Source organism: Grammomys surdaster, unplaced genomic scaffold (genome assembly GCF_004785775.1).
Source record: "Grammomys surdaster isolate TR1022 unplaced genomic scaffold, NIH_TR_1.0 220, whole genome shotgun sequence".
Lineage (NCBI taxonomy): Eukaryota > Metazoa > Chordata > Mammalia > Rodentia > Muridae > Grammomys > Grammomys surdaster.
In genome coordinates this window covers 1,045,289-1,062,422 of record NW_021604665.1, presented here as the reverse complement: position 1 = coordinate 1,062,422, position 17,134 = coordinate 1,045,289, and positions in this window count along the sequence as shown.

The window sequence follows — 17,134 nt, the reverse complement described above, 5'->3', positions numbered from 1 at the left end:
AGCTGAGAAGAATAGACTGCCTGCTGAGCTTGCCTTGAGACATCTCCAGCCTGCAATTAAGTATGGATTCCCCTCACCCCCAGCAGGATGGATTCCTCTCACCTCCAGCAGGATGGTTTCCCCTCACCCCCAGCCGGCTGAAGCAAGAAGGAACTCTGGGGGTGGGGGTAGGTTTTCCCCTTTAAATTGAAAGTTGAACATTAAAGCATTGAGCCTCTCGATCAGAAACCTTTGTCCTGGCTTCATCTCTTCCCGCCCTCCTGTCCTTTCTTCCATTCCCAGCCTCTCTTTCAGGTGAACCTGGTTGACTGTGGCTGCTGGCCAGCAACACATATCCCCCAATGCTAGGTGTCTTAGCTAGGGTCACTAAATTATTATAAATTATATATATTATAAATATCACATGATATATAGTATATGGTAACATATTGTTGTAAAATAATAAAAAAATAAAATAACAATTTAAAATAGCTGCAATTTCAAGGTAACAGCTTTCTTCTTTCAGCTCTCCTTGAGTAATAAATGTGCTCATTGATATGAGAAAAGAGAGGAGAGGAGAGGAAGGGAGAGGAGGGGAGGGGAGGGGAGGAGAGAGGAGAGAGGAAAGGAGAGGAGAGAAAACACACACAAAATAACAGCAGCGATGCCAGACTTCTCTTTCAGCCATTTGGTGAGAACAGATGAGAAATGAATGCATTTTAACACAAGGTTTCTAAATCTGCTATAAAAGGACTTGAATTCCTTACAGATTGGTTAATTTGTTACTATGTTCCAACCCAGCAATGAGTGCAATCCCTCCCTAATGCTTGTGGATTTTCTCACCTCCCACTCTATGCATCAGACTTACCCTCCTCCCTGGAGGGTCAGCATTCTGTCAGACACAGGTAAGTGGGGGCGTCTCTATCATGGGTTAGATTTGAAATGTTCCCACAGTCTTCCTGTGTTTGAACAGTTGATCCCTAGCAGGTGGTGCTTGGGGACATTACAGAACCCTGGAGACTTCTCTAGCTTAGAGAAGTGGGTTACTGGGTGGGGTGTGGAGCATAGTGTGACTGCCTCCTCAAGCAGCCACAGCCTCTTTCCTTAAACATCAATGGTTCCTACCACCATGTCTCCACTGCTCCCTCAAAGTATGAGTCCAAGGAATCTCTTCCTTTTCTAAGTTGCTTCTTTTCAGATCTTTGCTCACAGTAATGAGAAACCTAATATAGACTTGTTGACGGGGAAAATGTGAAACCCTCTGTGGAGTGTGCCCTCTATGGGGTGTGCTTGACTGGAATTGGTCTGTTTCTTGCTCTGACATTACATAGAGCCATTGTGAGAAATGTGAGGTTCCTGTTCATAAGAAGCAAGGGCTGCTGCTGGGTTTTACAGTTCAGACAGCTGTTAGTTGGAAGGCTGTGGACTTGGACATTGGCGATTTGTTGGATTTGACACTGATGCTCTGTTGGGCTTTGACGTAGTGAGTTTGTTTCCTGGTTTGTTGGTGTGGGTTTAGGGGTTTAGGCCTCAGTAGATAGATAGGTAATGGAGGGTTTTTTTGGTTAATTTTTTACATTTGTTTATTTTGGTGTCTGTTCGTGCATATACGACAGCATGCATGTGGAGGCAGGAGGACAGCTTGTGAAAGTCAGTTCTCTCCTTTCACTGTGGGTTCCAGGGATGGAGCTACGGTTGTCAGGCTCAGTGGCATCTTTACTGTCTGAGCCACTTGGCCAGCCCTGTGTAGGTTTTTACATAATACATGCTCTCTAGTTCCACCCATTTTCCTGAAAATGACAATTGTTCTTTATGGCTAACTGTCATTCTTGTCCTGATTCCATTGTTTCTCTCTTTCCCATCTCTGTCTTTCTCTCTTTTTCTGTCTCTCACTCAGTGGTGTGTGTGTGTGTGTGTGTGTGTATTATCATTCTTGTGTGTTGCAACATCCTTATTCTTGGATTAGTTGGTGAACTCATCTTGGTCATACAGTATGACCTACTGTATGTATTTGGTGTAAGTATTAAGTATTCTTATAAAGGATTTTCACACCTACATTTGTCCTGGACATTGGCTTATAATTTCCCCTTTGTGTCTCTATCTGGCTTTGATATCAGGTCATCCTGGCTGTGTGGGGTGAGCTCTTTCCATTTTTACTTTAGTGAATAGTTGGGTGTTGGTGTGGTCCTTCTGTAAAAGGTCTTCAGATTCCTCAGTGAATCCATTGGGACCTGGGGTTTTCTTTGCTGGGAGATTGTTTAATCACTATTGATCTTGTTGCTTGTACGTGATATGGTGTTTTCTCTTGGTTTGATGTTGGTGGGCCATGTGTGTCTAGAAACTTAGCCTTTTCTTTTAGACTTTCCAGTTTGCTGGAATGTAGGTTTTCAGAATAGTCCCACATATGTTCTGGTTGTCCAAAGTATTGAGTATAATACTGTAGCCTTTCTTGTCTCTCATTTCACATTCTCTGTGAGTTGGGGTCAGGCTTTCAGCTCTTCTCTCAGTTAACTCTCCAGCTCACCAATCCTTCACTTCCTTTATGTCCTGTGTCATTCATTCCTCCTGCTCTGTTCTGTTTCTTTTTTCTTTTTCACTCTATTGCTTTGGCACTTGGCTTTCTTGATTTTCTGTGGCCTTGAGGAGCATAATTAAGTTGTCTCTTTGAGATGTGTTTCTTTTAGGATAACTTCTTTGCCAGGCACATAGTGGGTACAGCAGGCTGGGTGGTAGGTAGCAGGAGCACTGTCCACTCTGCCTTCCTGAAGTGGGAATTAGGGTTACATTTCTCTCTGAGAACTGATTTCAATTATTTTAATTTTAATGTTCCATGGTTAATTGCTGTGATAATGGTGATGTTGGACCTCAAGGTTATGGCTCCTAAAGAGACACCCCTCAGAAATAGTTATAGGATATTGAACACCATTTACCAAGGCAGCTTTGGCAAAATGAAGCTCATTTGCCACCTCCTCACCCAGACTCAAGTGGCCTTGAAAGTCCTGCCAAGGAACTCTTACATTTTCGTGTCAGAAATTGATATCATGAAATCCCTCAATTATTCCAATATCATCCAGCTGTATCAGATAATCAACACTACTGTCAGCACCTTGTAATGGAGCATATGATTCAGGGAGCTGTTGGATAGGATACAGGAGATTTTCAGGAGGAGGAATCCTACCAACTTTTCCAGCAGATTGGGCTTGCTGTGCATTAAAGTCATTCAAAAGATATGGTGCACTGAAGCCAGAAAATATCCTGGTGGGTGGCAAGGGCAACATCAAACTCAGTGACTTTGGTTTGGTGTTCAGGTGAGCCCTGGGAAGAAGCTGCACTCTTTCTTTTGCAGCCTCTCATTTTGTGTCCCAGAGCTCCTGCAGAGAAAAGACTATGATGTGCCCTCAGCTGCCATGTGGAGCTGGGAGTCCTCCTCTACTTTGTGACCATTGGCTGCTTCCCCTTTTCAAGCACTTACCAATCTTGGTATAAAGTAGAAGATTCTGTGTGGGAAATACTACAGCCCATCTAATCTTTCTGCAAATGTGCTAAATGTAATCGGCCAGTTACTCACTCTGGACTCCAGCAAGAGGGCCATTAGGTACTGGATCATGCACCGCCCACGACTCTTGCAAAGTGAGGAGCAGTCCCTTGAGTTTTTCTTGGAGGTGTTCCCCAGTCTCCCAAACCCCATCATCATGATAATCATGGCCGATTTAGGATATGACCCCTATGAGGTCCTGGACTCTTTAAAAGCACAAACCTTCAAAGAAACAGTGGCTACATATTTGATATTACAACACAAGAGCTCCTGGGAGAATAGCCAGGAGAACTAAGTGAAGCCTGTGCAGCCAGGTGTTACACCTTGTAAGAACTCTGGAGATATTTCTACCTTCCCTCTACCACCTGAACAGGAGAGACAGTGGGCCTGCCCTTCACAACTTCCCCCATAAATATCAGCTTCTTGATGATAAACAGTTAAGAATTGGCAGGAGGGTTATTATGTCTTCTGTTCTCCAGTGCTCCCTGTAGAAGAGGACCATCTCTTATTTCAGGGCAGCCTGCCATCATAGTGATGAGGCTACCCTCTGCACTCATTCCAAGGGTAGCTGTGAAGTTGAGTCAGAGAGCCATGTGGGCTCTCAGGACACACAACCAGAAAACAACTCACTTCCCAGGGAGAAACTTCAGGCTCTGACCACCAAATGTGCTTGTACAACAGACAACAGCTCATGCTGTGGGGATCTATCACCAGAACTAGTGTTCTTGTCCAGGGACCAGCCCAAGAATGTGATGATGATACCTGGACTCACAGATACTGCCCAGTCTGGAAGAGAATAAGGATGGTGGTGAACTGTGCAACAAAATGGTGCTGCTGTGTGTCTGTCCAGAGGAAAAGTCAGGTCTCTGGCATCAAAGTGGTTCCAGTCAAAGGGGAGGAGAGTGGCAAGACACCCAAAGTCAGAAGGTGAGGCAGAGATGTATTTGTGCATTGACCTCATATGCACTGTGCTTTTCAACTGACATCAGATACTGTGCACCTGCATGGGGTGTGTGACTTTATATGTCTGTCACCTCCAGAGGACAAGTCCTCAGGACTCACTCATGTGGAACTTGGAGCACATGTAGACAGCAAAGGGTAGTATTTGGGGCTGGGGTCAGCGTTGGAGGCACCAAGAAATGGTGGTAAAGAAGACAAAGGTCCAGACCCAAGAAATCTGTTGGGCAGCTAACACACAGTGAGGAGTAAGCTCTCTGGGTCTCAAAGTCACTAAGGGATTCTCTCTCATGTTTCTCTGCTTTTAAGTGGTGAGAGGGCAGCTTCAAGTATGATGAACTGAAGGGTGAATTCAGCCTGGCAAGGATTGAGTTCACCTCAGCAGTGTGCTAGGCTGGGAGTGCAGGCTGCTGTGTGCCCAGGTGTACAACCCTGAGGTCACTGAGGCAGGCCTGTGCAGGTAAGTCCCACTTAGTAATGGGGAAATATGTACTGACCCCAGCCTTTCACAGCATTCAGTGTGGGACATTGTGCTTCTTGAAGCTGAAAAGGTTGGGTCCTCCTGGCAGGTTAGCCTGCCTTGTCCTGCCCTCACCTGCTTGTCTATCCTTCTATTCAAGTTTCTGGGCTTAGGGTGGGTGGTCTTCAGTAAACAATCTCTCACCTGAAGTGGAAATTTCTGGTTTCTTAACAATTCAGTTGTGTCATGTGATGTTTTTCTGGAAGCAGTCTTGTGAGAGAGCATGTGATGTTTTGCTGAGAATACTTGAAAGGGCCAATGATGTTTAGAAGGAATATAAATAGAACCCCACAAACTGTGAGAGGATGCTCTTGCATTGCTACACTTTTCAATGCTTTGCTTCTTCACTGGTCTTCGTAATTTGTTTTCACTGGTCTTTACTTTGTAGAGAAAAATGCACCAAAGGTATTCCAGCTAATTCTGGCTGCTTCCACTGACTCATGCTGATTTGGAGGAGCCTTGCTGTTTCTGCTGGATCATACTGCTGCTACTGATTCATGTTTGGTGTTTGCTATTGAACTTGACTACTGACAATGAAGAGTGGGATCTCCCCAAGGAACTACTTTTAAACAGGTCCACGAACACCCTTTTCCTATTAACCTTCTTTTTTTTCTCTACTGCTGGTCGGTGGGTTAGAAGAGAGATTGAAGTGTTTAAGAACCCTAAATAATGTAGGTTTTGAAAAAAAAATTAAGTCTACAGTCACCTCCAGATAACTACAGGTCAGACTAGTCTGCTTGTGTTAAGGCTGAGTTCATGAGAATGAGACTTGCAAGGCCCTAGCAGCAGACCTGTGAGATTCTGCTGTAGGATAGCCAACTGCTATTCTGTCTTCAAAGTAGAATGTAGGTGGTTGAGTCCTGGGAACCAATGTAGCACAAAGCTTGGGAAAGACTCATCTGGACACTGGAGTTCCCTCTCCCAATGCTCTCCTCCCCATCTGCCTTCTGTGTCTCTGTTTTTGCTCCATTTGGATCCTTCCATCAACCTGGTCACACCGGGATCCCAGCTCCCATGGCTAGAACCAACAGCTGCAGCATCTTACAGTGACCAAGAGACAGATGTTTGAGGCCACTTATGGTGGCTGTTCTAGATCAGCCTGGCTGTGAGGGGACTGAAGCCAGATCAATTTACAGGGAGAAGCTTTTCCAAGGCCCCACTGAGATATTAGACCTAGCCCCTGAAGCTACACCCAAAATTCAGGGCACCTCCACATGGACAGGCTGCCCTGAGGGCACTGGTCAGTTGAAGTAGTAGAGCTGAGTGTTTGAGGTGGGACACTGGTTGTGGACAAGCAGGATCCGAGTGAAGACCCTGAACAAGCAAGGTCTGGAGAGGCTTGGGGTGTGGCCAGCCAGTGCAGAGAAGAGAGTGTTCTTGGTAGAAGCCCAGCTGTGCCTGAGAATCTGCTCTGGGGGCAGAGCAGCAGCACATAGCAGCAGAAGGAGGAATAGACAGATGGCCTCATCCTGGAGTGGAGTCTCTGTGCCTCCTTTACCTCCTCCCTGAGCCTCCTCAGGCAGCTCTGTGTCTTTGTATCCCACAGCCTGCTTCCTCCAGACCTGAGTGGTGTCCTCTCTTCCTATCCCATGCTCCTGACATTGCTCAGAGGTCACAGGTGGATTCTTGTCCTTGATCTTATAGTCACACCAGCAGTTCCAGTTCCAGAACATCTACTAAGGACTGGAAAAATGAAATTGGAGTAAAAGTCAACCATGGCCTCAGCTATCTGCTCACAGGCTCCTGGGAACAGTCTGGAGGAATGTAGGATTTGGAGAGAGAGTAATGGTTAGGGAATATCTGACATTGGTGACTTAACACTCAGGCAATGATCTCTGGATGACATTCCTTTCTTCAGTGCTCCCTCTCACATTTTCTGAGCCTCTTTCAGCTATGGCACAATGTCTTTACACACAAGGTGTAGAGGTCATGGATATGTTACAACAGTGTTGGGTGAGGCTGGAAGGGGCTGGGGAATGGAGTGGGGCTGAGAATGGCTTCATGCAGGTGGTGATCTCTGATGAGCAGAATCTACAGGGTCCATGTTTTACCTTCCAGGACCTGATGCTGAGCAGGGAATGAATATCTGAACACAAACTGGGCAAATGAACTTGTGAACACACATCTCAGCAGAGTGGAGAGGACCCCACTCAGACTGAGGCATAGAAACTGAGGCACACAGGGGAAATGTAGAGACTCCTCCTAAGAGTCTCTGTAACTTTTACATTCTTACCCATCTACACTTGTGTTGGGGAAGAAGTGAGGTGGTATGTGTGACTGTGGATTTAACTCCAGGGCCTGGCCTATGGGAGGCAAAGCTCTACCACTGGGCTGCATCATTAGCTCTTGAAGGATTTTTTTGTTTGTTTTGAGTCAGTCTCACTCTAGCCCAGGCTACATGAGAACTTGTGACCTTTCTGTCAGCTCCCAGGGCCTCCTGATGGTTTGTATCACTGCTCCCAGGCTGTGAGGACTGGGAGATGTCCAGGAACTTTAGAAACACACACCCGACTGTGTGCGGTATAATATGTTATTTTCCAGGGGTATCCATCCATTCACATTTTGACATTGTGAATGACAGTATGTACAGATGTGTTGGATAATACTCATAGATCCTGTTAAGTCTGTGGGCCCTGAGTTACAGGCTATATACACCTGTTTAGGGTGATATTTTAAATGGTGACTGTCAAATGGCAGAACTATTAAAAGTAGGTCTACTTGCTAAAGTAAGTTAATAGGGTGTGACTTGTATGGGTATGTTTTAATCCTGGTCCCTTCCTTCTCTCTGCTTTCTGTCCACTTAAGACCAATCACTCTGCTCAATGGTCACCAAGATGTTCTGCTTCATCACAGGCCCAACCATAAGGGAGCTGGAGTCCTTGGAGAGAAACCTGAAGCATGAATCCAGGTGTGATTGTGGGGACTTTGGGAAGAGGGATTGTGGATATATATCCAGAGGTAGTGAGGTACACAGATGCCACCTCTGTAATGAGGGGGTCAAGTAGAAGAGACAGGGCTCTCGAGTCTGACAGATTGTGAACTGTCCTTGCTCAGAAGTCATGAGTACATCTCTATGTCAGGAATTGAAGAGGTATTGGGAGCCCATCAGGCCATGGGGACTCAGGACACATGTGACTCCTGACAGTTGACCACCAATGTGGGACAGACTGAAAGCCACATAATTCTCCAGGCTCTGAGTGTAGACAAGCATAGATACAGAATCTCATCCAAACAGTAGCTTCATGTTCCAGGTCCTTCCTGACCCTTTCAGCTGCTTCCTGAGATGAAGAGGATCGCAGGGTAGAGGAGACACAGCACACTTCACAGGATACCAAAGACAGAGCAGGGAGGTGTGGATTGTCAACCTGGGTGAACTCAAGTTGGTCTGGTGTCCCCTGGGTTTGTTCCCTCCCATGCAAGACAGGGAGCTTATGTGTGTGACAGGAGAAACAGCTTCTGTAGGGAGCGGTTATCTGCATGTACAGTGACTGACAGTTTTCTGTTTAGTACAGTCCCTGCGCGCTGTGAGAAAACAGAAGAGATGGTGGATCTGAGGTTAGGCTCGGGATTATTACAAGGGAGTATAACAAGTAGCAATCACTAGACCTGGCAATGTATATGGGAATCCCATCACATGCTACAGATAAGGAAACTTAAGAAACACCTGGAGGCAAGCCTCCAGCACCAGAAGAAAAAGAAAGATGAACCCGGGGGGGGGGGCCGGAGCCTATTTCTGAAGCTTATGAAGACTGTTTTGCCATGGCAGAAATATGCCTGTACGCTTTCCCTTTCCATTTGATACTTATTACCATGATGGAAGTTCCTTGGAAGTTATTTTTCACACATATTCACTTATTAAGCCGTTTTCCTTCTCCAGATCTCAGGCAGAAGACAGTGAAGCATCCCAGTGTGAAGAGCCGCGAGAACCGTCAGCACCGATGAAGAACAATGGGTCGGAAGACAGTGCCTCGGCGACCACAGCAGGGAAGGGGCGCAAACTGATGACGCTTCTGGCCAGCGCCTCCTGATGACGACATGTAACTGCGCCGTCGCCGCTACAGCACTAGAGGCTCCACCCAGCCAGACCTGCAGCCTTCTCCACTGCGCATGCTCCAGTCTAACAGGACGGTCCCGTGCTGTAGCGGGCGTTTCATATCCGGGTGAAACTGGCTTTTTGAACACTGTTTCTTGAGAACTGTATTCTCATATCCGTAGCCCATCTCTTGACTTATAGTTATTCATTGTTCGAGCCTCTGTATATTCTAGACATTAACCCTGTCGTGTTCAGCTAGCAAGGTTCTCTACTGTAGTCTTCCACGGCACCGTCCAAACTCGCCCTCCCAGGGCGCCCAGCCGGTAGTGGCCTCCAGCCCTCAGACTTCTCCCTCAGATTTTGCAGGGTGAGTGAGGAGGCCCTGTATCATCAACTCCTAGAACCAGAGTATATGGAACCAGATGAGTGTGAACTCGAAAACTGCAAGACAGTTGGTTTTACATCTGTGATACATCTTTTAGTATGTTTAAGAGCTAATCCCATTGGTTTGTAATTTTGATACTAAACTTTAGATACGAATTTTTCATGAGGAAATACTGGCATATGCTTTGTGATTGAGTGAGTGTCCGCTGGGGGGGGGGTTATTCAGCATGAACTCCATGTTTTTTTCCTCAAGCATTTAATATTCTTTAAAATTCTTCAAGATCTTTAATATAGGCCAACGATTGGCCTATTTTATATATAAAGGTAAAAGAAGAAAGCAATGTATTTAATGTGAAATTAAAACATAACTTCCATGATTATATATATATATATGAACGTACTATTTCAAATCAGTAATAAAGATGAGTACTGCTCTTGTCTATTAAGGAAAGCCATCTTATTAAAAAACCAAACAGCTGAAATTATTTTTTCTCATAACACAAATGGACTCAAAAATATAGGTCTCAAAAATGTATTGAAAGGTACCCTAAGAAGAAAGTTTTCTCATTGGACTACACAGAAGCCATCATCTGGGGTGAGGGCTTGTGCATGGAGGGATGGGGGCAGCTGATAGGGCTGGTACCCTCTCCTGAAAACCTCACCTAGAGTTTAATCTGTCTCCTTTCATAACTTGCCCAGGACTGTGCCACGTCTGAAGGAATAGAAACTCCTGTACAGCACTTGCCAAGTCATGGACTCAGTGTAGGTGTCCATCACTGGATGAATGGAAAAATGGCACATACACACAGACCCTAACTCCCTGTGGCACACACTCAACCATTCTTTCAGTCTGATCCTAGTATCCTGTCCCTCACATTTATTCTCTTAAGACTGATCCCTAGTTTAAAACTGAAAACTATTTTACGGTAAATGATGCCTCTCCTGTCTGGTGAGACTCCTGGTACCTCCTGTGAGTTCAAAGTAGGCTCAGAGGTCCTCTCCTTATGTATAACAGGAATCCCCTGCCCCCTGATCCATTCTCACATGCAGATTTGGTTTATAGGTGTTATTGATAGTGTTTCCCATGATTTCCAAGTTGCGAATTGTGGAGCTTCCAAGCTGCAAGTCAGATCTAAATGTGAGCTTAAAAGAAGTTAAAATCAATTTGGGAAAAGGGTCTGGGCATGGCGTTCATTGGTGGAGTGTTTGTCCAGTGCATAGTGAGGCCCTGGATTATAGTCCTGAAAATAAAAGAGAAAAAGAAGAAAGTAGGGAGGAAGAAATGGAATCAAGTCATCAACTTTGTGGTTTAAACAAGGTCCACATGTAGATTTTTGTTTGTTTTTCAAGACAGGGTTTCTCTGTGTAGCCCTGGCTGTCCTGGAACTCACTCTGTTGACCAGGCTGGCCTCAGAAATCTACCTGCCTCTGCCTCCCAAGTGCTAGGATTAAAGGCGTGCACCACCACCGCCCAGCTCACATGTAGATTTGTGACACTGTATATGTACCCTGGAAAGAAGAAAGATCTGGTGTCAGTAATTTAAACTTCCTCCTGAGAATATTAGAAACCAAACAGTGACGTCATAGAAAGAAACAGAGGAAAATCGTTTAAAAACTGGAAACGGAATATCAACAGGGGAAAAAGTGGGAATCAAATTCTAGTTTTCTAAAAGGACAACACATCAAAATGTGGCAAGAGGAATTACCACTGCTGATAACATGACTTTCCAGGAATATGAAAGGGGGGCACAGAGAAGCATCTAAGACTGCTAATCATGTGCCAGCACTGGCTGGCCCTTACAGTACTTTATATATAAACAATAAAAATATATGTTCTTTAAAAATAGCATTTGTTTCAATGCATTGTCGTTTTGTATAGACTAGGACATTTCCTTAAAACACTGAGTGTACAAACTCTAACATTTAAACTGGAAAAAAGTGCTTTCCTTTAGAAAGTTTTGGGAGAAAGTTGTCTTAGCTGTTTATTTCTATATTGTTAATACATGAAATAAATAAATAAAAAGAGGTTTCTATGTAATGATTAGATGGCGAATAAAAATAAATATTTAATTTATTTACCTATTAAATATTTTATTTATAGTGCCTATTAAACAATAATCAAGTAATATCAGAGGATTCTGTTGGGCAATGTGGAACATAAGAAATATATATATTTGGAAATATATATATTTGGAAATATATATATTTGGAAATATATATACATATTTGGAAATATATATATATTTGTCATGTTTTAACAAAAAGTGGCAACGGGGCAATATTATTCTCTGGGAGGCTTTTGATGAGACTGGATTGGTTTTTGTTTTTAAATAGTTAGAGAAAGCATTTGTAAATTAACTGTCTGGTATTTTTGCTCTCTTTGTAAACTTTTAATTAAAAGTTAATTTGTTAGTAAAAAAAAAAAAAAAGACTGTTAATCAAAGGCTTAGATGAAGCCGATCAATTCCTTCAGACACTGAAACTACCAGAGGAGACATAGAGAGTATTACAGAGTTGTATCACTGGAAAAGTTGAATGAATGAGTAATGCAAAAAAAGACAACCTATCATCAAATGGTTTCTCTGATGAATTTTATCAAACATTTAAAGAAGCAGTACTGTCAGTTTGTCACCAACTTTTTCAGAAGATAAAGGCAGAGGGAAATCCTGCTCATTTTAGGGAAGAATCACCCTGACAGTGAAACCAGAGAAGGCATTACAAGAAGGGAAGAACAAGATGGGGCCAGAGGGCTTCAGTAGATCTCAGCAAGGTGAGTTACCAGTGTGTTAATGGACTCCAAACCTTGAGCAAGTGTGAGTCACTCCAGGGGTTTAAGCTGGCTGGAAGGTGAAAATCAATTAATAGAATCCATCTCAGCAGCTCAAGGAAAAGATAGAATTGTATCAACTGATGCAGAAAAAGCATTTGGTAAAATCCAGCACCCATTTATGAGAAAACAAGCAATAGAGGAGAACTATCTCAGCCTGCTAAAGAACGGAGTTTAGGAAACTCCAGAGAGCCAATGCTCCGGTAAACAACGGGAAGCCAAGTGCCTTTGCTGAAGGTCATGGACGGAGTAAGCTGTCCCTCCTTACAGGCCCTATTCAGTGCCAAGCTAGAACCTTATCTAGTGCAATAACTAGTGTCCTTCCTTCCTTCCCATCTTTCATTATTTTTTTTTAACACGCCACAACACAAACATGGAAAAATGAGAACAAATTGTAAGAGTTTTCCTTCTACTCTTTCTTGGGATCAGACCCAGGTCATCAGGCTTTACCTGCTGGGCCATCTCATTGGCCCTGTAATAACATTAAATAGGAGAAACATTGAAAAGAAATGAAGGGAATGTTGGTGGAAAAGGAAGAGATAAAGCTGCCCCTGTGCAAGTAACTTTTTCATAAAGAGAACTCCAGACGATTAATAAACTTCCTCCCGTTTACAGCCAATTGAAACAAGACTGTTGTATCGAGGTCAACAGAGAAAAGCCAGATGCGGGCTGGAGAGATGGCTCAGTGGTTAAGAGCACTGACTGCTTTTCCAGAGGTCCTGAGTTAAATTCCCAGCAACCACAGGGTGGCTCACAACGCTCTGCAATGGGGTTTGATGCCCTCTTCTGGTGTGTCTGAAGAGAGCAATGGTGAACTTACATACCTAAAATAAATAAATATTAAAAATAAAGAAAAGAAAAGCCAGATGCTTCTCTATACTTCAGCAGAACACCTGGATTGGAGATACAAACTGAAAAACATCTTTATCATCAAAAAGACATACTGAAGCTCAGCTCTGAGAAACATGTGCACAGCATCAGACTGAAGACATAGGCAACAAACTGATGGGACGAGATAGAAGAAGTTCAGGTGCCTCTGACATCACTTCTCTGACTTGGTCATTCCAAAGTTCACCCAAAATGCAAAAGAACCCCTGCAGTCAGGCTCAGTGCAGGGGAGGGCTCCAGGCTGAGTCATCCCGGGCTCCAGCCTCACTGTAGTCCACAGTAACTACTGACATCATGTTTTGGAGAACAAACCAGTGAGACAGAACAGAGAGCCCAGAAAGTGACCTGTACCTGGCTATACTCGGCCTGGGGCTGGTCTTTGCTAAAGGAGCAGAGACAACCAAAGCAGAAAGGAGTTTTTCAGATTTCAGAGCTGGAAGAATCAACATTCTTACCTATAAAAATGGGTGTAGACGTGCCAACTTGTAAATTTTCACAAAAATTAATTATAACTTTTAACTTTTGCAGGCCTGAATGTAAAAAACTATCATTCTAAAATGATAACATGAGGGAAAAATCTAAGTGGCCTTGGCTTCACAAGGGGGCTGTAGATTCAATCACAAAACCACAATCTCACAAGAAAAAAAAACTGCATTACACTGCATTAAAATGTAAAAGTTCATGAATGATACTGTGAACCACAGCAGACAGGGAGAGACTATTTGCAAACAATGTGTTTGTATCCAAAATACAAAGAACCCTTAACACTCAACAAGAAGAAAACAAGAGAAATGGCGGATGAAGAATCTGAATACACCCCTGGCCAAAGAAGTTACCAGAAGGCCCATGACACATGGAAAACATTGAGCATGTATGATCTCAGTGATGGACAGCGTTATTGGGTGCTCTGGGTCACCTGGGATGTTGTTCTGAAGCTATTGCTAATACTGTTCGAAAGGACTGAAAGTTCTACGTGGATACACACGCACACCAGAGAAGAATGAGCAGGACGGTGAAGGTCAGAAATGCTAGATCCCAGTATGGCCTCCTCCAGCCCTAACACTTGGTGCATATTCCCAGAACAGCTCTTTGTTTCGGTTAACTTTCTCCATGCTTTACATTTTTAATGTTCTTGTCTATAGAAGAAGCTGGAACCCCATGAATTTCTACAAGCAGGCAATTTCTTGGGGGACTGCCATAAACTTCTGCTTTTTGTCTTTGATAAAAGATTCTAACTGAAATGCCAGTTGCTTAAGACTGCTGAACTCTACCATGTCTAAACATTTCTGAATATAGTGAACTCCTGGCTTCTGCATCTGTCACTAGCATGAGTCTCACAGGTTCTGTCTGTTCTCTAGGAATCCCCAGAAAGTCCCGAGCCAGCAGTCTTCCACTGGACTTTAGGCTGTGCCAGTAATTGCAAGGAACTCTCTGTCCTCCATGTTCTGACCTTGTGTGACTTCCAAGTCCTTTAATGGGATAAGGACCCACATAATCAGAGATAGAAGATATCTCCAAATAAATAGTATTGTTGAAACACACTGTCTTCCTCATTGATAGGCAGGGATCATGAACACTTCTATTCCACAGTGGTGGAATACACTATGGTAAGGCTCAGTGATAAAGTGAACTTTAGCATGCTCAGGGCCCTGAGTCTAATCCCAGGAACATACACTGGTATAAATAAAAGAATAGAAGAGAAAGTGTTGGAGATTGGTTCTAATGCTTTGATTCAGTTGGGACTGTGTGTCCAAATGCTAAAGGTCCTTGTCACAATTAGTTTTTGATAGAGCAATAAAGATGCCAAGGACCAATGGCTGAGCACAGAGTGGGACCCTTAGAGTTGCACAGGCTAGGACACAGAAAAGAACAGAGGAGAATCTATGGCTCGAGGAAGAAGGATGGGACACAGGAGCTGCAGGAGAGAAAGCCAACTAGCCATGTGAGATTTTGGGTGGGTGGCCACTGGCCACTTCTCAGTTTGGGCCTGAAGTGTCAGGGAAAGGTTTAGGAATGCCCAGCTTTTGAGGTAGTCAAGGCACTTAAAGTTTAGTGGTGTGTGTGTGTGTGTGTGTGTGTGTGTGTGTGTTCCGTTCACGAGTCCAAAGAGTTCCTGGGTGGGTGGCTGGAAGCACTTGAACCACCAGGAAAAGCAGTGTAGCCAAAACTCACTGTTACAAGAAGGGGAGGAAATATATACCTGAGTAGATCACAATGAGAGCTCACATGTGCTCCACTGTGGTTTGTGTTGTTTTGAGCCTGATCCCTAAGTCCATGGGCTGAAAGCTTTGTCCTGCATATGGTAGTATTAAGAGATGGTAGGTACCTAACAAGGTGACAACTTAGTGAGTGATTAGGGTAAGAGGGCCACCATTCTTGGAAGGAACAAATGTTGTTCTTAACATGAAGGGCTGATGTAAAAGAAGGAGTCTGTCTCTGAGCCACTCTGGCTCCCCTGCCATCTCTCATACTCACATGTATTCCCACTATGTCATTCTTTACAATGAGACACATCCAAGTGGGCATCACCAAAATCAAACAGAAGCCACCACCATGCTCTTGGAACTTCAAACTGTGAGCTAAATAAATCTTGCCTTTGTAAAGTACCAGCCTCGGGCATCTTATTAGAGCAACACAAGATGGACGCAGACACAGTCAAAGCCAGAGCACAGCAGAGCTGAGAATCTCATTCTACATTTCCTCTTCACAGTCCTTATACTGACATAACCAGACACCCACTCACCATCACTATAGTTGTTACTGTGTTCTCCTCTCTCCAGGAAAGAAGGGAGAGGACACCAAAACAGGAACAATGTCCCCACTTCCCCTCCCCAATCTGGGTAACAACTGTCTTTTAACCCTTGATGAACAGCCAGTTGATTTTCTCTTATTCTGAAAGACCTCTCCTCATTGTACTTTGGTGTTTTATTGCTGTGCAGAAGATTTCTAATTTAACAAACATTCATGCATCAGTTCTTCTCATTATTTCTTGAGCAATTGGATATCAGTTCAGGAAGTCCATGGTTGCATTTAAATTTAAAAGTTTTCCCCAGGGCTTTTCTCTATCAGGTCCAAGGTTTCAGTAGCTACAGTAAAGTTTTTGGTCCATTTGAGGTTGATTTTTGCATATGGCGTGCGAGAGAGAAAGATCTAGTTTTCGTCTTCCACATGAGGACATTCAGTTTTCCTAGATTAAAGCCTCTGCATTTTGCAAGTTATGTAATCTATAGTTGTTGGGTGTTTTATTTTTATTTTTGGTTTTGGTTGTTGTTGTTATTGATGTTGTCTTTTTTAAAAGCAATGGAAGAAGAAGAAGACGAAGAAGAAGAAGGAGGAGGAAGAGGAGGAGGAGGAGGAGGAGGGGGAGAAGGAGGAAGAGAAGAAGAAAGAGGAGGAGAAAGAAGAGGAGGAAGAAGAGGAGGAAGAATAATAATAGGAGGAGGAGGAAAAGAAGGAAGAGGAGGAGAAATAATAATGAAGAAGAAGAAAAAGAAGAAGAAGAAGAGGAAGAGGAAGAGGAAGAGGAAGAGGAGGAGGAGGAGGAAGAAGAAGATTGTTATTGACTTAGGGCTACTATTGTGACAAATCATCATGACCAAATAAACTTTGAGAGGAAAGGGTTTATTTGGCTGACACTTCCACATCACTGTTCACCTGAAGGCGCTCAGGACAGGAATCTAACAGGGTAGGAATCTGGAGGCAAGAGCTGATGCAGAAGCCATGGAGGGGTACTGCTTACTGGCTTGCTTCCATGACTTTGCTCAGCCTGCTTTCTTATAGATCCAGACCCAGCAGCCCAGGGGATGGTACCACTCAACATAGGCTGGGCCTTCCCCTATCAATCACTAATTAAGAAAATGCAATACACATGTATCTTATGGAGGGCTTTTTCTCAATTGAGATTCTCTTCTTTTTAGATGACTCTATCTTGTATCAAGTTGACATAAACTACCAAGGACATTTATTTATATAGTTTGTGGAAAGAGTTGTGTAGCCATTTCCTGGGAGATT